Consider the following 20,168-nt stretch of genomic DNA (forward strand, 5'->3'; position numbering starts at 1 on the left):
ATTTGTCTCGTATTTCACCACAGAGAACACTATATCTCCCCTAAGTCAGTGGATCTCTTTCCCCTTACAATGATGAAATACTCCATTGTCACATTAAATGAGAGGATGGAGGATCCTAGCTTTTTGGGGTGAAAAAAACCCCTTCCTCTATACTTTCCCTGTTTGCCCAGCCATCCATTGAAGTCTATTTGCATTTTTGGCATTTATGGGTGCGCTTCCTACACTTGCAGTATAATTTATATGACTTATACAGCTCGTTTACAGATAGATAGCTGCCATTCTTAACTGGCTATAATGAATGCCTCATCACTGCACAAAAGTTACTGCGCTGGATCTGACGTTACACCAGAGACTCCACGGAGCCACTTTCATTCTTCATTAAAATCTAATTTGTCTTTGGAAGACAGAAGCCAGTGTAATAGCCCCCCCCCCCCCCACCCAACCTGTTTTTTATGCACCATTTTACTCTGTACAAGGAAACACAATTTATCATTAAGGTTCATCTTTCAGAACTGAACATTGGAATGACACAAAAAGAAAAATTCCAATTAAGGAAAAGTCACGCAGAAAGTCCAGCGCAGGGTGAAGTTTGTGGTTGATTATTCTAAATTCACACGGCGAATCTCACAATCCACAATCAGGATCTGACATCGATTTATCCTTCAAAGGACCTTGGCCTGTCCTATCAGTCCACCGCTCTCGTCCACTGTGATCTTGTCCAGACTACAATGGGAAGAAGTTGTTTCTGTTCTGCTTCCATACTGATGTGCTTTAGCCTTTTTAGCCGTAAGGGACACCTCATATTCATATGACCTCTTTTAACTACAAAACCCCATCGCAAAAAAAAAAAATAGCACAGCAGAATTGTGCCTTAGAGCAGAGAAATATGCAATATGATGGCCAGGACATGATAGGGCCTTCATTGAATAAAGAAACACCTAGAGATTAAGCTAATGCATACAGAAAGAATCTGACTCTCTGTTATGCTCCGATTAGTGTAATGCAAATGCGGAGCACACCGGTGGGGGGAGGAAGAGGAAGGATTGCATGCCAGTGACTGTAGGGGTCCCACCTGTTTCATCAGGCACAGAAGACCCTTTAACCTATTCACTCTGCCCTGAAAAAACACACGCCTCCCAAAGGGCTTTGTCATCCTCTGCAAAAACAGCTCATTCTGGATTTACTTTTGAAACGGATGATTTAACATAGACCACCTGGTTTCGAGTCTGTTTTTCCCACGTCTCTTTTTCAACGTAGATGTGACACAAAGAGAGCCTATTACCCTACAACACAGATCAGATGCAGATTTAAATCAACACACACCTTTTCATATCAATGGCATTCGGAAAGGGGGGAACCCACATCACAGGAACGAGGCTGCAAGCGCTCTCACCGCTTTTCAGGAGCACAAAAGGATAAATTGAAGAAGAGCTGTACACAGTGATCAACCTTTGTTCTCAACACCCACACTCACGTACATACACACACACATACATATCCACACGCTCATGCAGTCCCATAGAGAAAAGGCAATCCTCACAGCTTATGAATATTAAAATGAGATGGATCTGGGTCATTAATATGACACCGTCGTTACACTGGAGCCCAATTAGCAGTCAACATAGAGCCTCGAATGTTCCCCTGTTACAATACATAATCACTATATCACTCTGACAAACTCCAGACCAGGGAAGGATCAAACAAAACAATCATATACAAGAAAAATCAAGGACTCCTCGACAGATAGCCTTACTAGATGAGGAGGTCACGGCTGCTTGAGAATATTCACTCAACCACATTTAGAAATACTACACCTGATCGACTGACTTCTACACTGCATAGAATCCTCCATTATAAAAAAACTAAATATTAGGTAATGCTGTGAAATCTGTCTTATTTGTGCGATGTCCCCACAGCCAGCAAGCCATCAAGAAAACAAATCTCCCAAGGGAGTACGTCGTCACTTCTCTGCAGGTCAACTCTAGTTAGAGGCAACAGTAGCTCAGTGTATAGGGACTTGACCGGACTGGGGGGTTGAAGTCCAGCACAGACCAGTCAGTATGGAGTGTGGACTGGTAGCTAGTAGCTTGAGAGGGACCAGTTCACCTCCTAGGCGCTGCCGAGGTGCCCTTGAGCAAGGCACAGAACACCTAACTGCTCAGGGTGCCTGGCTATTTGGCATCGCTCTGACATCTCTCCATACATCAATGCATCTTGGTTGTGCACATGTGTATTTCGGGTATATCTGTCAAATTAGTTAGAGAATGAAAAACATGAATTTCTGCCAAAGGGATAAATGATGTATGTCCTCTTCTTCAAAATGACTACATATATTTTATGGAAAATCTACAAATATAGAAATCTAGCCACCACTAAACAATACATGATTTGGAGCCAAAGTAGTAAAAGCAGAGAGGTCAAGATTACAAGCTTTTTAGCTTTAAAATAAGCAATACAAAAATTTAAGAAATTGAATATGATACCTGAAATACACAGAATAATCAGAAAAGTTTAAAGTAAGTGTCCCTTCCAAAACGCCAAACCAAATGAAAGATTGTCATCAAGACAAGGAAGACGCCTTTATTTAAATTCAGCGACATAGTATTGCATTGTCAGCACTAGATAATCATTTTATACACAAAACAGCTGTATTTTAAATCATAACATACTGCAACATTATCTTAACTTGATAAGATCAGTTTTATAGTACATGCATTTGACACAATATAGCCGCTTGCAGTTCCACTGAATCACATCTGCCAGTGGTTAAACAAATAATAATTTATTCACTAAAAGGAAGTGAAATATGACAAGGCCTTGAATGTTGTGTGACTATTTCTCTCCTCAGTGACAGACGGGCTGCAGCCAAATGCTGAGAAGTCTGGCACGGACTGCAGGAGGCAAGCCATTGGGCTGTAGGCACACACACATAAACGTTTCCCTCTTCATATCAAGCATGATTGGCTACATCTTCATCTTCTTGCCTCTCTTTACTATGTATTGCCATCAATTTAATTTTGTTGTTTTCATTAATGAGAAATACTACCTGCTTACATACAGATTAACATTTGTCATGGACTGAGAAGTTGTTGTGTGAACATTTGTTGCTTTTACTTATCTGTATTTATTTTTGTTCACAATGGTCTTTATTGCAGCTGCGTATGTTTTAAAGACCAAGAAGCTGTGACGTTCAAACTTTAAAATGAACTTGTTTTTTTTTTCATCTTGAGTCCTGACAAGCTGCCTGTTTGGAAACAATATATGAGGTGTCATCTGTTCAGGATTAATTCTCGTTGTGTGTGAGGGAGATTACCCATTAACCAGGCATACATGAGCTCTCTCAATTCATCCAGGCCTTTCAGCAGCTAGCGTTTCAAAGCTTCAAGAGTTTCTTTCCTCTCTCTCAAACATGCAGTAGAGGAGCGGACAGACAGCCCCTGTCACAAGGCCTTGACCTAAGCAGTTGAACAGACTGGTACCTCAGCAGACTCGATAGAGACGACTTGGATTAAATCAAGTGTAAGTCTATCCTTGTCAGATCAAAACTATCATAGTAGGGCAGGCTTGCCTACATGCAGGTGCCAGGATGAGTGACACATTAAGGTCAGAGACTAGCGCTGTGAGTGAGTAGCGAGAAAGACACACAAAGATGCCGCACAGATGCACACTCCGGTAAACACACACATCATGAACAAATGCATGCACATGCACTCATGCGTGAAAACAGATCAATAATTGGAAGCACAGAACAGTGTGAAGAGAGTATGAAGTCTATCCTGAAACTGGTGTTTCTTTAAGGTTTTTGTGTGAGTCAAATATTTAACAGTAGGTAGGTTTCCTTGTGATTTATTGGCATGTCTTTATAGGTGTGAGAATATGTGGTCATGAACACAGGGGGCTTTTTTCCCTCAGAATGATCAAAGATGCAATGTCTGTAATAGCTCAACAGTCAGAGGATGTGTGACTGCTAGCTTGGGTGTGACCACGCTGTGTTCTATTGTGGGGCTTTGACTGATGATCGGACTCATGCTGCGGAGCTGAGCTGAGCTACCATCTGATTGCCAGCCTGATTGGGTTTATGATTTAAAAAGCAGATCTGGGAGACAGAAGGCAAAGCTCAACCCCGATGCCCAGATCCCAGACACTTATTCTGCACCCCTGGGTCTGCAGAAGGCACTGGTTTAGGAGGGCACACTCATGCGCTTTTGCACCCTCATGCGCACACGCACGCACGCACGCACACACAGAGTAGCAAAAATCTATAGAAAAAAGTGGGTTCATTATCAGCTCTCTGTTAAGGTGCTAAACAATTGGACTCTTGCGTTCCTGACTCTCCAGATAACACTGCATAGCTTTCGATGATGGGAAATTAGTGTTGTAGTACTCAAGATAGGTCTTGGTCTCAAGACCGGTCTTAATACCACTTTTTGATGGTCTTGGTCTCGTCTCGGACTCTACCACATTTGTACTTGGTCTTGTCTCGGTCTCAGACATTGAGGACTCGGGATTTTATTTCAAGACCAGTAAAGACCATAACTTTGGGAATATCAATAAATTGCTTGCTTATTGCTTTTGCATTGTCTAATTTAATTGTTAACATCTTAACTTTGATTGGATGTAAAACATATTGCTTCAAATGCAGCCAATAACCCTAATTAAAAATGTGTTGTTCCCGTAAACGACTGTCACTTCTACCCGCAATGGTAAGCATGGAAAAGCAATGCTTATGTTGATTTCAGCTCTTAGTGTTTGTATGTGGGTGTTTTAATGGGAATGTGGATCTTTCAGATCAATTTGAGAAGTACCTATGATCTCATTCCACCTTTTAATGTGTGTCACGTAATATGGGAAACTGGTCTTGGTCTCAACTTGGTCTCAGCCCCTAAAAGTCTCGGACTTGTCTCGGTCTTGATAAACTCTGGTCTTGGTCATGACTTGGTCTCGGTTTGGGTGGTCTTGACTACAACACTACACTCACACTCGATAGCACATTATCACACTGTGCAAACTATGATTATCAAAACTGAATTCACACACACAATCATGAAAAACAAACACGCCATTTCAATGTTGATGTTATACTTGACGTTCTGTACAAATGTATGCACATTTCTCTGTCTCTACATTTCTGTCTTTCTCCACAAAGAAGAAGTTATTAGATTTCATTTTATTAGTTAAACAATTAATTAACAGCTGTCTATGCCAATTAGTCAAAGCAAGATAAGAGTAGGTTACTGTTGCAGGTATTAGTGCAGCCTAGTTCAGCAGCCTTCATCGGTCAAACCCTGATGAAGGCTACAGAAGTGCATTGGTTTTTAATATAACAGCTTCTAGGTGTTCTCAAAGGGAGGCTGAAGCTTAATTTGTTTTAATGCACATTGCAACAGCTGCAAAGTTGGGACAGAACCAATATTACATAGATTAAATATATTATATGTTCTTTCTTGTTGGTCAGGCCTGTGTTATGATGAAATTGGGTGATGCATGAATTGCATGAATTATTATCACGAGCAATGGTGGAGAAGAAGTATCAAATTATAATAATATGAGAAAGATAATTTGAGTCATGACATTAAATAATATGATGTAATATCATCAGGTCGGCCTACATACAGACCACAAGAAAAACTAAGTTCACCACAGTGTATTATACAATAAGCGGTCAATACAAAACCCAAAGTTCAACCACAAATGAATGAGTCTTTATCTCAGTTCAAATCTCTTAGGAGTCCATCTTTCTCTATCCCAGCAAGAAAACAAAAAATACTCAGTTTGAGGTTCAATTCAAAAGTTGGCCAACGAAAATAAAACCAAGTGACGCCTCTCGTGTTTAATAGACAAGCCCAGAAATTCTCCGACAACACCAGAGTTCCCCCACCCCTGCAGCCTCTGATGTTAGTAAGCAGCACACTGGCTGTAACCAGGCTGTAATTTGGGACAGACTGGGCCTCTTTCGGACTTCTGAGTTTGTTTGAAAGGCCGTCACAGATATTTTCTGAGCTGACTGGTTGCTGTGTGTGTGACAGATCACGTGGCCGATCGCCAAAATACGCTTACCTTACTACACGTGTCTTTCTGTTGTGCATTTTTCCTGTCCCTCAAAGCGGCGGATGGCCTGACGATTCCACCACCACCAAGTTACCTACTAAAAGTTACCCGCTACTAAAAGTTCTACTATCATTCCCTGTGTGACACTAAAGTTTCTGTAGTGTCAGCTTCTGTCAAGCTTAAGGCCATTGCACAACAACAAGTCAAGGTACAGCGACTAATATCGCAAATGCAATTAATCGTACAGCCCTAATTTTTTGCCCTTCAGTACAACCTACTTCTAGGTTTCCTGTATGATTTCATATGCGTAAATTGTACTGAACATTAAGTGGACCCTAGTGAAAAGTACAAAATCTTTGCAACTACCCCTGCAGATAAATCTTGCAATTTGTTATGGACAAAACACTGAAAGAAATGCTTCTTCTCCACTGGGAGAAGCACATCAGCTCTAACAGGTCAAGTATCCATTACAGCTACAGGGCAATTTCTTTTCATCTCAAAAACAACACAAGTTAAAAGGTAAGCAGTACATCCTCTTGCGCGCACACACACACGCTTGTGTCTACTAAAACACAGCTTTTCTTTGTCTTCCATAATCCCTCTCAGACTGACCAATTTGAGCGATTTGGTTGACAGGATACAGGCTGCATGTGAAGAACATTCACATTAATGAACCTAGGTAATAACCATCATTTCCAGCAGACTAATGGTTTATGCATTTTGAAATAGCCTACAGTATTAAATCCAAATTCTTACTGGTTTTGTCACTGAAGGCTGGTGTCCAGTGACAAGCTCTTCTTCAGCTAGCAGCTCATAAGCTGCTTGGGGATGCGCTAGGCATGGCTCTGTTGCTATGCGACCACTAAAAACCAGTTTGAAGGGCATCTCTCCAGTTCAAATGTTTTTAACTTTGAGTGTTTAGAGCACCGAGCACGCTCAGCTCACTCTAAATTCCACTGTCAACAACAAAAGATTGAGAAGACAGCGCTTGAGAGGAAGGTCTCCTTCCCTACCTTAACTTCAATTTTCTTTTTATTGTCCTTTGATTTTTTTCTAAAGAGGACTTATCTTACCTCCATAAGGCACAGTCTGGACAAATAAAGGGAGGCTAGAGATAGCCCGCTACCCTTTCCCAGCCCCATTTAACCTTTTAATTTAGCAGCAGGAATTAATGTAGTGGCCACAGCCAGTATCACTTTAAACAGACACTGCCCAGGTGCCCCGAAGGCAGGGAGAATGACTCCTCTGTGGTGCATATATATATTCCTGTTAATGTGGGTGTGAGGAAGATTGTGTTTTGTCTGTTTACATGCAAGCAGTTATTAACAGAGGCGTCACATCAGTCCTACCTCGGGTGCTGTCACTCTCATTTTAGCACCATGTGACATTAGTGAGGTCAAGAAAAGAGAGACTGACAGCGAAGAGGAAGGTGAGGATTACTAAGTCAAAAAGACACCTTCATCACGACTGGCAAGGTGGGTGATGTAAGGCAAGTGGTGAGTAATGATGCACCCTGAATTCAGGTCAGTGCTCTTAGCTGAATGTTACGAAAGGAGTGAAGAAACAGGAGATAGTGATGGAGTTGGACGAAATCCTTTTTAGCCCTGAGTCACAGCAGCAAAAATATTTCTGTATCCTTTCAAAATAGCAAAAACACAAGCAAACACCTCTCAATGCTGCCATGCTGAAAACACTTATCTATATTCCAGTTTATCCACTCCTGCTCCCACGATTAGAGTGCTGGTGTAGAGACAGTCAGGAAAAAAAGGAGCAATGCTCTCTGGCCTCTAGAATGACAGAATGGCACTTTTATGATGTCTCCCAGATTATTCCCTGAGATGGATGGGCTGAGTTGGAACACCAATTGATTAATCCATCGACTGGCGGAATGTGCTGCGGCTGTCCCCCCGCTCAGCTGTTCTTTCCCCGGACAGAGCACTCAGCCAGACATGCTGGAGAGGATGACTAATGAGCGAGGCTACTGCAGATACCGTTCATGTCTGTTCGTGTATATGTGCTGTGTCCAAGATGCTTGCTTGTGTCTGGTTGATAGAGTAGATTAAATTATACAAGCATGCACAACAAACAGTCTCGGGTTCAGATGATCATCTGCAGTGGCAACATCTTTTTTTGTGTTGTTTTTTTTTACAAAAAAAGACAATGTGGGATGCTATTGAGTGAGTTTGCGGTGACACAATGGTGAAAAATTGCTAAATTTTTACAGCCAACAAATCTGACCACAACACTGTCTTCAAAGCATTGTGCATGTCATCTACCAGCAGCACAGTTTAAAAGAAACAGAGGTGGGTTTTTATCACATTAACAATAGCTGCCTGTGATGCAGACTTGCAACACTGTCAGTGACCATCAGGTCACAGCTTACTCACTGCTGGCTTGCGAAAGCATCTTCCAAACATCAATTCCTTTGAGGTGACTCTCGTCTTGCCTACCTCTGCAACTATGCATCATTAATCACGACCAGACCGACCCCATGTTTAAAAGCAGCAATCATCAGCCGTGATGCTCTTTGCAAAGGCTTCAACTTACATCACTGCTGCTTCCCCTCAAAATCCACACACTTCCAAATGTTCTCCACTGAGAGCTGACAAGGGCTAACTTTCAGTAATTACGTGGATTGTCACAAGCTGGGTGCAAGATAGATAATATTTGAAAGCACATGAATTGTTTTGTCGTTTGTTTGTTTTGCAATATATATATGAACTTTGTCAGTAAACTAGATTTACAACATGCCACAGTGCTTAAACTTGGCTGTCATTGCAAATTTAAGGACACATCCATGTGTACATTAACCTTTACCAATTCCAGTAGAATGCTCTACAGTCTATTGTAGGAAGTCAAATGCAACAGAAATTTGAATGTGGAATCATGAACAAACAATATTTAGCATAATTTATGCCAATATATGGTTTGCGCTCTGAATTCAATATCTGTAATCCATAATGCAGATGCCCTCATCCGCATTTTCACATAAAGTCTTTGTTCACCTCCTGCATTAGGGCTTCCGGCTTACCACTTCAGACCCCCTGCATCGCACTGCTAGCCCCCAATGCAAAAGGCAAGGGAGTAGATAACAGATCACTGTAACTGTTCGCTTTCTTGTTGAATGAAACCCCCTGAGAGATTTTATACCCAGAGAAGATGAAAAATGTAGGAGTAGCTTCATTATTGATACAAGTCCCTGGCAGTGAAAGGAATGAATGCTAATGGTGTCCTAAGCTGGGCTTTACAGAGATTAATCCGATTTGAGAAATGAACATTTTATTATATGGCACGAAGTGCTGGCCCTGATCTGAACTGAGTCACAGGCTGAGGAGGAAAAAAATGACAAAGGGAGTGTGGGAAGGGAACATGGGTATACAGTCTGTCACTTTGCAAGATCCTGGCACCTTATTGCAGTGGTGCCCTTTTCCAGCTGACAAGTTCATTAATTTTCTGACACGGCTGCATGGAATGATTTTCAATAGATAAGTCAGACAACAATGGCTTGAAAAATTTAACATAAAACAGATGTCTATGGTAGCAACATAATAAGCCAAAGACTTTGTGTGAGCAGCAGGAAGTCCCTCTTGGTCCTTCTGCTGCACCTGCTCTAAGGCTGTTTCCCACTGTTTAGAAGGACTAATAGGGACACACTGGGGATACAGCTGTTGTCACTCTAGCATTAGTGAAATAAACAAACACTGATCTAGAGTTTCCCAGCGAAACAGTCAGTTTTAAAATATGTTGCTCCTTATGTTGGATGGATATTTAAACAGCCTATGACATCCCAAACCTACAGCTCACAAGCATCTCCAAGAAAATCTCCACAGGGATAAGAAGGTTTGAAGAGTATTAAATGGGGAGTAGGAGTAGTCTCTCTACTTGTTAGTATGAATCACTCTGCACCAGTTGCCAACAAACAACTGCAATCTTGGGAATATGTAGGGAGGATTTATCACGCTTAAGCCTCTGACAGGGCAAAAACATAAAATCAGCAGTCTAATTTGTCTCCCCAAGGTGATGTCACTCCATCATATGGAGGGCTTTTCTTTCAGTAGTTGAATAATGTGCGCCATGTTTCTCACTTTCACTGGTGAGAGATACAATTCATTCTTTCTCTGAAAAGTGACAGCCACATCTATTTATGCTTTTACCACCAACACTGGTTTATCCAACATGACAGACATCTATTTTAAAGCTCACCTGCTGCTGAGTTGAAAAGTACTGATATTAAAAATGTAACACAAATGCTTATACTAACCATTGTTCAGGGGAAAGCTAATCCTAAAATATTCTTGATACTTTATTCAGAGAGGCAGATGAGGGGATAAATATAAATAGATAGATAAAATTCATGGATCTAATGGGGCATTATAATATATTATTCAGCCAATACAGTATGTATGTATTTATTGAACTTATAAAATGAGGTTTTTGCAGTACAACTCTGTAAACTACAACTTATTTGTTTAACTTCTTTAGACATAAACCCTCAAATGTGTCATCTGTTGCTTCGTTGCATACTAGGAAATGACTACATGCCTCATATTTCAAGCCATGGACTACAACATCTATGTCTTCTTCAGTTGAGAAATTTCAGCACCATGTAAGAAGGACAGCTCCCACACAGGCAGTGAACAAGCGCCTTCTGTGTACCATGTAAAGAAGAACAAGAAGAAAAAAAAAAACAGACCAGTGTCTGATGATATAGACAAAAGTCAAATATGCCTGATGCAAAGATGCAATCCTTGAATTTTAAATTCCAATACTAAATATTTCATTTATGTAATAATTTTTTCTCAAGGGTTACTGTAGCAGATAGCGTGCTAAATATGGCAGATTTTCAGATGTAGGCTGAGAGCATGCAGGTATTGGATGGATGAATGGGAGAATGGGTGGATGGTTTGACTGCAATTTCCTTGTGAGCATCTTACAATGAGAAAAGTAAAAGTACCCGCATATATTTACACCTGCTTTCACAAATATTTGCCTTGCTCTGTTCTGTATAAAAGCTATACTCTTTCTTTTTTTTAGTGTTCATGACATCAAAGCTTGATGCTCGTGTATTCAACTCAAGGACGCGCAGTGAAACGCAAGCAGACCCACGCGAACGCGCGCATTTCTTTTCCTTTTCTTCCAAATCAGCGCATGATTAGCGATCTTTTAGTTAGAGACAGCAGTATCAGTGAAGGTAAAGCCTTGGGAATGCTTTGCCCTGATTTAATTAATAGTATTGCAGTCATGAAAAGAAGACAAACTACAACACTGGACATCCAACAAGAATAACAGGCTGAAAAGGTAGCCTAGTTATGTTATAGGACGAAGGAGGCAATCAACACATTTTTTTACACCACAAACACTAACTTACTTGTTCCAGAAGAGAGCGGGGGCTGCAGGATCTCTGCTTTAGACGGAGAACGGTCCCTCTTCCGCTCCCTCCCCAAAAACTGCATCGAAAAAACATCCGCAATTCTCAGGCGATTTTTGCAGAATCCGTGGTGATATTTCTTTTCAGACACATTGTGTTCCCACATTCAAAACAACGTGGTATATAATCCACATATCAGTCTGGATGACATGCTATTAACTCTCACTGTGATAATAATGCACCCGATATCTCCTCTTCTTTTTCAGGACTCACACAACACGGAGGCACCCACAAGTGCCATTGTTGAAACTACTCTCCCGCTGCAAAGCAATACCCATTGTGGTCCCACATTTTCTCCAGATGTCAGGTTAATGTGGAGTAGCACTGTTTTTACTTGCTCTCAGATCTCAATTAAATGTTTCAAAATGTAACCTCTCCACAACATGTAGAGCACGGGAAACCATGTGGTCAATTTCCACGTAGATACATCCTGAAAAGCCCCTCATTAGTCTGTATGGCAGACCATCATCCATTCATTGAGGGGCAGAGGTAGGGTTATTTTAACGTCCCGCTCGCTGTCTTTCTCAAATGTAACTTTTCTTCAAGTCCCTGTTACTTCTTAGTCGTCAACCCTGCTGAATCTGATTAGATTTCACCTCACAACCCAGTGCGGATTTCAAGATGCTTATTTCTTTTTTCCCCTCCTGGTTATATCGACGAAAGAAGTCCCGCAGTTTAGTGGTTGAAAAGGTATCCCATACATTGGAGAATTTATAAAGTTGTCGAGATAAAACGATATCTCCCTCTTCTCTTTAGGCTGATCCGTTCTCCATTTTCGAGAGGAAAAATGCGTTAATCTTGGATGCAACATCGAAAAGAAAAAACATACAGCAGATATCCTCAAGAAGCCTTTAAAACCCCATCAGAAATTCAGAATTCAGGCAGCGGCTTTAAGTGTGATTAGCCTTCGTTGTAAAAAAAACAAACAAAAAAAAAAAAAACCAACGACCTAAAATTTTTACATGTTCTCCGCGCCGAGCCTTGATTCACCCTATCTGAACGTGAGTTTTACTTCACCAAAGGCAGCAGTCATCACTTCTGCGCCCTCGTTCCGTATGCATCTCGCCTATGCATTGATGTGACACATGAGGGGTAAGAAATTCGTTAAGGGTTATTATCCACAGAGTTCTGGTCGTCCAAGCTCTGTCTTCTTCTCTCCTGTCGACTGTAGTGTTTTAAGCTGCTATCACAAATTAGCCCGTTCCAATACGCGCAAGCAGGCAGCATCCATCGGTGCGCTTTACAGTACCTCAGTGCGCTCGGCATTTACGTGTCCAAATAAAACGCACGGCGCAGCATGGACAGACACTGAGGTTACCTCCCACTAACAGGCTGATCTCTCCAAGTGAGAGTGTTCCGCCAGTCACTGCTGGTGGATCGGCTGCCGTCAGCCGCAGGACTGTAGCAGTAAGGGCAGGAAATATTGTTTCCCCCCACTTTCAGTTTTCACATTTCTCTGTTTGAACGTCTAGCGCTCTAAAAATATCTTCACTGCAGGAGAGGTGAATCTCACCCAGAAGACTGGCAGTAATTAACTGATTGTTGACCTTTGGCCTTCTCATTCATTGGTCAGTTTTAATAAGGGCAAGCAAATGCAAATTATTGATTGTGCGCGGACCCACGTGTGTGTATGTGCACCAGGGAGAGAGAGAGAGACAGAGAGAGATTCATCCCATGTGTCTTTTGCAAATGGGACAGGACTGCCACCTACCGACTCCACTCGCCTGACTGTGATGGCGTGATAGTGGCCTCAGGCTGGTTGTCGCATTGGGTTACTCTCCCATGACAGACTACGTTTTGTTTGTATAGGGTTACACAGTATATACTACAACTATTTATTTTAAAACGCTGTAGGGTACAATATGAGACCTACATAATTGTTTATGGTGAAGAGAACAACATGCATGCAGTCATAGAATGGAATTAAAGCACATGAGGGGAATACTGTGACAAGTTTGGCAATCCAGGAAACAGATTACTATGTGTAATAATCTCTCTCAGGCTTCGGCACTTTAGACCCCAGTTATGAACGCTGGCTCTGTGTTATGAATTATGGAAGTTGCATATTTTTTAAGCATGGTGGCTGACACAGGAGACTTCACTTATCTTGGGCAACCTGCTGTATGGCATATATTGTGCTAAACTCAGTCATATTATACAATGTGCATAAATGGAGCTTTAAAAAAAGGATGAATTTGCATATAGTAAACTGAGAACATGTTCCATCTGGGAAGAGTATATACATCCACAGACCATGTGATAGTAGATGTGAGAAAGCATTTGAATGCCAGACCAGGGATCTGTCCATCTAGCTGTCAACATCTGATCTAATTTCCCTGTGTGCTGAAGGCGTTGCATCATTCATCAGTCTTCATAACTGTCGACCTGCCTGTCTGTGTGTCTGGCATATGGCAGTAAAGAGCACCGCCCTCTTGCTTTCCAGTCGAAGGAGACATCATTAAATAACTACATTCTTTCACTCCATTCTTCTCCCCTCACATTTTCCTCGGCTCTGGCCAAGCGAGTGAATGAAAGCTATTGACTTGCAAACCCACTTTGCTCTTTAAGATAACGGAGAAGTGTTTTTGTGTAATACCCTTTGGATCTACAGCATGTTACTGCCGAGGTCACTTTTGAGTGCTGTCTACCACAATTTGTGTCACGTTGCTGTATGACAGCCTTGCCTAATGGTTTTGATTTAAAGCTTTTACTTTTCCACCAGCATGGACTCTGTGGATCTCTGGTGACCACTCCTTTACTACTTTATGTCTTATTTGCAGTGTGGGAACCATCACTGGAGGCTATACCCTTTATCTTGATTTATGTAGCTTTTGAGACCACTGCATCTTTGCTGGCAGAAACACTTGTATCTTCAAAGTGAAGCTTTGGGATATTCAGATATTGTTGCCAGAATCCATCACCATAAACACTATATTCACATGTTAATTGTACAATGCATTATTCAACATCTTCTCAGCTAACGTGACACAATAATTTATGTTTTACAGATGTGTGCACAGGTCCTGTACACCACTGAACCATCATAGTAAAGATCACTCTGTCCTTGGAGAACGTTAAAGAGGCATTGTGCTGCCATTGTAAACAATGTGACCTTGTTCCCTGAAAGGGCAAGACACATACAAGACTCACAGTGCCAGTTATTCCTGGAGAGGCAAGGGCGAGTAAAAAACCTTACTTATGGGAAAACTCCACTATAGATTATTGGTTATGCTTTCAGCATCCTTGTAAAAATCTCTTGACATTAACAGTGTGTATTACAGAAGCAGTGGTGGTGCAGGCTTCAAAGTGATTATTTTTACCACGCCATGTTCTTCATCATCACTTTACAGAGACCTCCGTGAAAAAGGTGGTGTTCTAACAGAAGAGAGAAAAAAGCAGCAAAGTGCTATTCAGAGACGGCTTAAGGAGCATAGATCTCTTCTTTTCCCTGAGAGTATTATGTTGTCAGGGCCTGAATAATACATGTGTTAGGATGCAATTAGATAATGTAATAATCATGTTGGGTATGCCATTTAGGTCTCATCCAGTGATCAAAAGGAACATATATACACAGAGCATAGGTTTATCCAAACATCAGGAGTTAAGAACATAAGCGCAAAAGCTCCATGTGATGCACGTTTTATTATAGTGATGACAGTGATGCCATGTTACATGGGATGTGTACAAAATATACAATCTCAGCCACTCGCTCTAAGCTACAAATGTCCATGATGAGAAATACTTCTCATACTTTAAAATTTGTATCTCAGCAGTTGGGTTTGTTATTCATAGAATTTCATTGTTATTTTTATTTTTTTTAAAACAACACATTATTATACCCCTCCCTCTGTCTGATGTTCTTCTCAAAAATAGTTAAATCTAGCTGACTGAAGAGGACGTACTGTGGCACCTACAGCTGCCCCTTTTAAAGGAGGCTCTGAATACATTAATAATGTGTGTTGTTCATTTTGAGATCTGGCATTCATTATTCATGATGTTGTTTTGGAGGGTATGAGACATCACTACTGATATCCTGCAAGGCTCAGAGGCAATGAAATAATGTAGTCAGGTGTTTTGTGAGAGGTAAGATGGAGAGGAAAGTCTGTGGGCCTGCGAATGTGTCACGCGTCGCTCGTTTCCATTCTACTCTACTCTTAGTTCCACCTCAGGTTGAGTAGTTTAGGGAGCTTGTCTTTCACTGTCTAATGCTGAATATCCCTCTTTGCTTTCCCCTGTTTCCACTGCACTCGCTGTATTCACATATTTCAACCACAGAATTAGTTTAGCACACAGAGTCAGTGAGAGAAATTCCATAAACACCTCAGTGACGACGTCTCTGAGATTCAAAGCAATCCATCAAATTTCACGGACTTGTTAATTAGGTGCATCAATGTGTTTACCATCCTATTTAATCTGCACTCTGATCCACACTAAGCTCTATCTGTACTTGTTATCCAAGGCTTCCTGTGGCCCATAGGGCTCATGATTGGAGAATTAATTCTTAGTTTCCATTCTAGGTCACTATTGGCTCAGGTTCTCGGTGCACCCCTGTATCTGGGCTAAATTAAAATAATTCAAAGCATGCTTCACCCTAATAACACTCTCTAAGCCACTTCAACTGCATAATATATTGGTGAAGGAGACTGGATGACTGGTTTAGATATTGGATATTGGCTGCAGCTCATAGCAGTATCAAGAGATGAGAAGGCCTCCACTCACTGCAGGATGAATCAGTTGATAATCATTAAATAATCAATATATTACTTATCACATCATGGAGTATCATCATCTGTCAGTGGTGTCCTTGAACATGTAAACTCAAATTAGCATTAGACACACATGGGCATTCTTAATTTGTGGACACAAACATTATACTATCCAAGTGGATGTCTCTCTTTCCCTATTTGAAGTTATTCTAATGGCTTGTATATCTCTGGATATAAAAATCTTTGGAAGGAGATTTGCGAGTGAAGCTGTAAATGATTAAAGTCAAACTCTTTGTAAAATTACATTTTATATTGGCAAAAGAAAATTGAAACTTCCTCTTGTTTTAATTTGAAGGAATTTACTGTTCTAAGTCATTAATTTTCACTAGAATCAATTGTAATGATAGATCTGGTGGATATTAGATATTATAAATCATTTCAATGGATACAATTTGCTGTTTTGACTATGTCGCTCCACATGTTCTCTAAATACTCAAAAACAAAGAAAGAAAGACATAAAGCAATTTGACCTTAAGAAGGCTCCAAGCCCATGACAGCAAAGTTTGATTAATGATTTTGAAAGAGCCCCATTTCTCAAAGAGAGAACATTTCAGTGGAAGCTCTGTGACTACAGATGAAATGTTGCCAGACGAACTGCCATTTGAAAGTTTGCCACTGTTTGGCCATATGGTAAAATGCAGCCCAAGAACGTGTTGGTCTGACAAACTTTCAGCCGTTTGCACACATTTAAGTGAGGTTTGTTTGCTGAAGTGTGTGGGCAATAAGAAATTATGTATTCCTTTCAGGCTGCTCAACTTCTTTTGTGGGTCATGACTAAGTGCAAATATCAAATTTTTGTGATGCAAAGATGATGTAGGCAGTTGAAATATGCTGTGTAAAATTTGATAGAGAGGGAGGCGATAGGGGGAAAAATATTGGTGCTACTGGGCATGATGAAATCTGGTTTAGTACAATTAAGGGTCCATCCAAAATATTTATCTAAAAGTCGGTTTCTTTAGCAAACTTCGTAGTTTTTTCTCACTTTACTTGTGCACTGTGGTCCAAAGAGTTTCTTATTCAAATAACTAGAATAAAATCCCATGTCATATATGTCCATTTGCAGAAAGGTGTGTGCAAGACCTAAAATATGTTGAAAAAAATGTTAATGGGAAAATGATCAAAGCAGAAATTAAAAGTAGGGTACAGTTCAGAATGAATTTGCCAAGATTTCCTCATTTTAACATACATCTGGTGTATTCTTTGTTGGCTTAGTAGGAGACACATTAAGCCGATCCACTAAATCTGATTGTAGGACTTTGGATCTCTGGAGTACAGATCATTTCAGGGAAGAGGAAGATCAGTCATCACACAGAAAATAGTTCATTCCTTTGGCCACAAACCTGAAGATGAAAGATGTGAACATCTGCCAGAAGCTCTACATTCCTCACCATGATGAAATGCATATTGCATAGAAACATCCTCCCATGCTATTTACTGTAAATGAAAAACGTAATGAAGTATTGAGCACTTGAGACATTATCATGCTGAAGCCGGAGCTATATCCCCAACGCTTTTATTCCAAAAATTAAGCTTCAATTTACTAGTCATTAGCGGTTTCCTCAATCATTCATTACACATTTTATATCCCCAATGAATATTTTTAATGCCCTCATCTCAAAATGTAGATCCCTTTCTGCACATTCATATATCGTTTTTTTTATTTGCTGTTCATCCTATCTGTTAGGATCTATTACAGTGTAAAATATCACATCCACATAGTTGTAGAAATGGATAACGGACAAGAAAGTCAATGCCTTAAACACGTCAAGTTTACTAATGAATATCTCCCTTTTATCATAGTGATAGACTATTAGAAACAATCTAACCTCAATAATGTATTCTCTATAGAAATTCTTTGCCACAATAAAGTCAAAAGTCAAGCATGACTGACTGTTTCTTCTGTAGGTGAACAAAAGACAAAAACATATAATTATACTATGCATAACAAACCACCAAGGATACATAGGGGCTGATCTTGATGTGAGGATTTTGAAATGTGTGAGTATTTATTGTTATGTTTTCTAAGCATTATGAAATTTGTAATTATGATAGTATATGAGCAAGCCACAAAATACAACATGCACTGCTTACATGAAATTTCCCACATTGAGCCCTTTCTGAGCCAAAGTCACGCAGCCACATACAGTTTAGGATGTGTTCAGCATCAACATGCTTTACATCTTTTAACAACTCCTATATTCCTGCTAGAAATGTCTATCAATGCACAACCATTAAAGGCTTACTAAGTTTGCTTCTGAGAAAATCATGACTGACAATCAGAGGATAAAACTTTAAGCATGACATAAACCTTGTAATCCTGTATCATAGCAGATTTAGTCTTGGTGTAACATCAGTTTGATCTTGTTTATCTCCACGGCTGTGTCTCTGTTCATGCAAAACAAGCAGGGCTCCAGACAATGGCATACCTTTTCACATATAAGGCAGGGAGCAGATTTGCACCATCTGGATGTGAAGGCCGATCCCCCCTCTCTCTCTCTCTAATCCTCCGTGTGGTTGTCTTTCTGCTCAGACACATAGGGGATCGAGTGGGCCGTCCATTCACATCCTGCCTGCCAAAGTGCAGATAGACAGAGGAAAACCAAGTAAATGGTCACATAATCGATAAGAAACATTATAAGGAGCTACACATTTCATTGGCTGTGTTTGCATTTGGTCTTAAATGAAGTGTCTCTTCAAGCTGGGATGACAAAAACAGTAAAATGTGTGGGAGCTTAAGTTGTGGATAGAAACAAACATGTGATTTTTTGCAGTCGTTTCACATCACAGGATGCGGTTCATTTATGCACTCCTTGAGATACCAAATCACCCCTGATCATGCTGTTTGTCTTGAAATGACATCAGGTCTTTATGAAAAATATCAGTAACACACAACATTATTTCCCCCTATTTAGCATTTATTAGCAGTATACACGTCCATTAAATGGTTTAATGGTTAACATTATAATGTAGTTATCTTCAGATATAGAGACATTTTAAGTGCTTATTAATGTATCTGTGAACAGTTATAACTTCTCATCATCAATCATTACAACTTTTGTTGTTTGTTACAGTTATTCATTATCTGTCTACACACCAACCTCCATTTATGAACGCCCTCAGGAGGAGTTATAGTTGTTGACAAATACAGTAATAAACACTTACATCTGCATAACCAATTGTAATTGTTTATGCACTACCTATAAATGTGAAAAAGGGGAACTTTAAAAGTGATGCCAAAATTTCAATGGCTATCAGGAAGAACAGCTAAAATTCCAAACCCCAGAAATATTTTTGGAGAAGCTAAATGCAACTTTAAGGGAGGATAAAGAATCCAGTCAGAGCTTTATTTGGCCACTGAAAGGTATCACCTTGAAAGGTTGGAAATAATTGAACACCATGAAGTTCACTCCTGATTACCTTAATCATCTTTCCCCAAGAAAGGTCATTTTACAGTGTGGTCAGCTACGGACAGTAAGAACCAATGACTGGCAAATGATGACATTCATAAGAGCTGCTTGTGGTAATGTCTAATGGGCAGGCTAACACTATTTTAAAGAGATTAGCAAGATGAGGAACAGAATATGGAGCCAGATGTGACATGGCATGACAAACTGTGATCATTAAACACAGTGGATGACTGGAAAGTGATTCAACACCTATTGTCGTAGTTACTAAATGGTCACTTCATGATTACTTTTTAACCATTCAAATAAATCTGACATATCGGATGATGCCTACTGAGTAATTGTAGTCAATCTGCGTCAGTAATATATGTGGTTTGGAACTAGCACAACAGATGGCACTTTTCACATAAGAATCATGTCAAAAATCATCAAGTTTTGGTGGTTTTAATGTTTAATGTTGTCATGGTACGGGGTGCATTGTAGGTTGTGTGCACAGTACTTTAATGAAACCCTTTCACAGTT

General features: G+C 40.3%; 1 protein-coding gene across 1 annotated transcript in view; it reads right to left on the minus strand.

Annotated features, from left to right (window-relative positions):
• lrrc4ca (leucine rich repeat containing 4C, genome duplicate a) overlaps positions 1–13,005 on the minus strand; it is a 55,073-nt gene extending 42,068 nt beyond the window's left edge. Inside the window, exon 1 of the mRNA XM_038705021.1 lies at positions 11,417–13,005. The gene's annotated coding sequence lies outside the window, so the exon portion shown is untranslated. The remainder of the gene's footprint in view (positions 1–11,416) is intronic.
• Between the last annotated feature and the right edge of the window lie 7,163 nt (positions 13,006–20,168).

The sequence above is a fragment of the Micropterus salmoides genome, unplaced genomic scaffold, assembly GCF_014851395.1.
Source record: "Micropterus salmoides isolate LMB-PRFRI ecotype aquatic unplaced genomic scaffold, ASM1485139v1 Ms_hic_scaffold_8, whole genome shotgun sequence".
Classification (NCBI taxonomy): domain Eukaryota; kingdom Metazoa; phylum Chordata; class Actinopteri; order Centrarchiformes; family Centrarchidae; genus Micropterus; species Micropterus salmoides.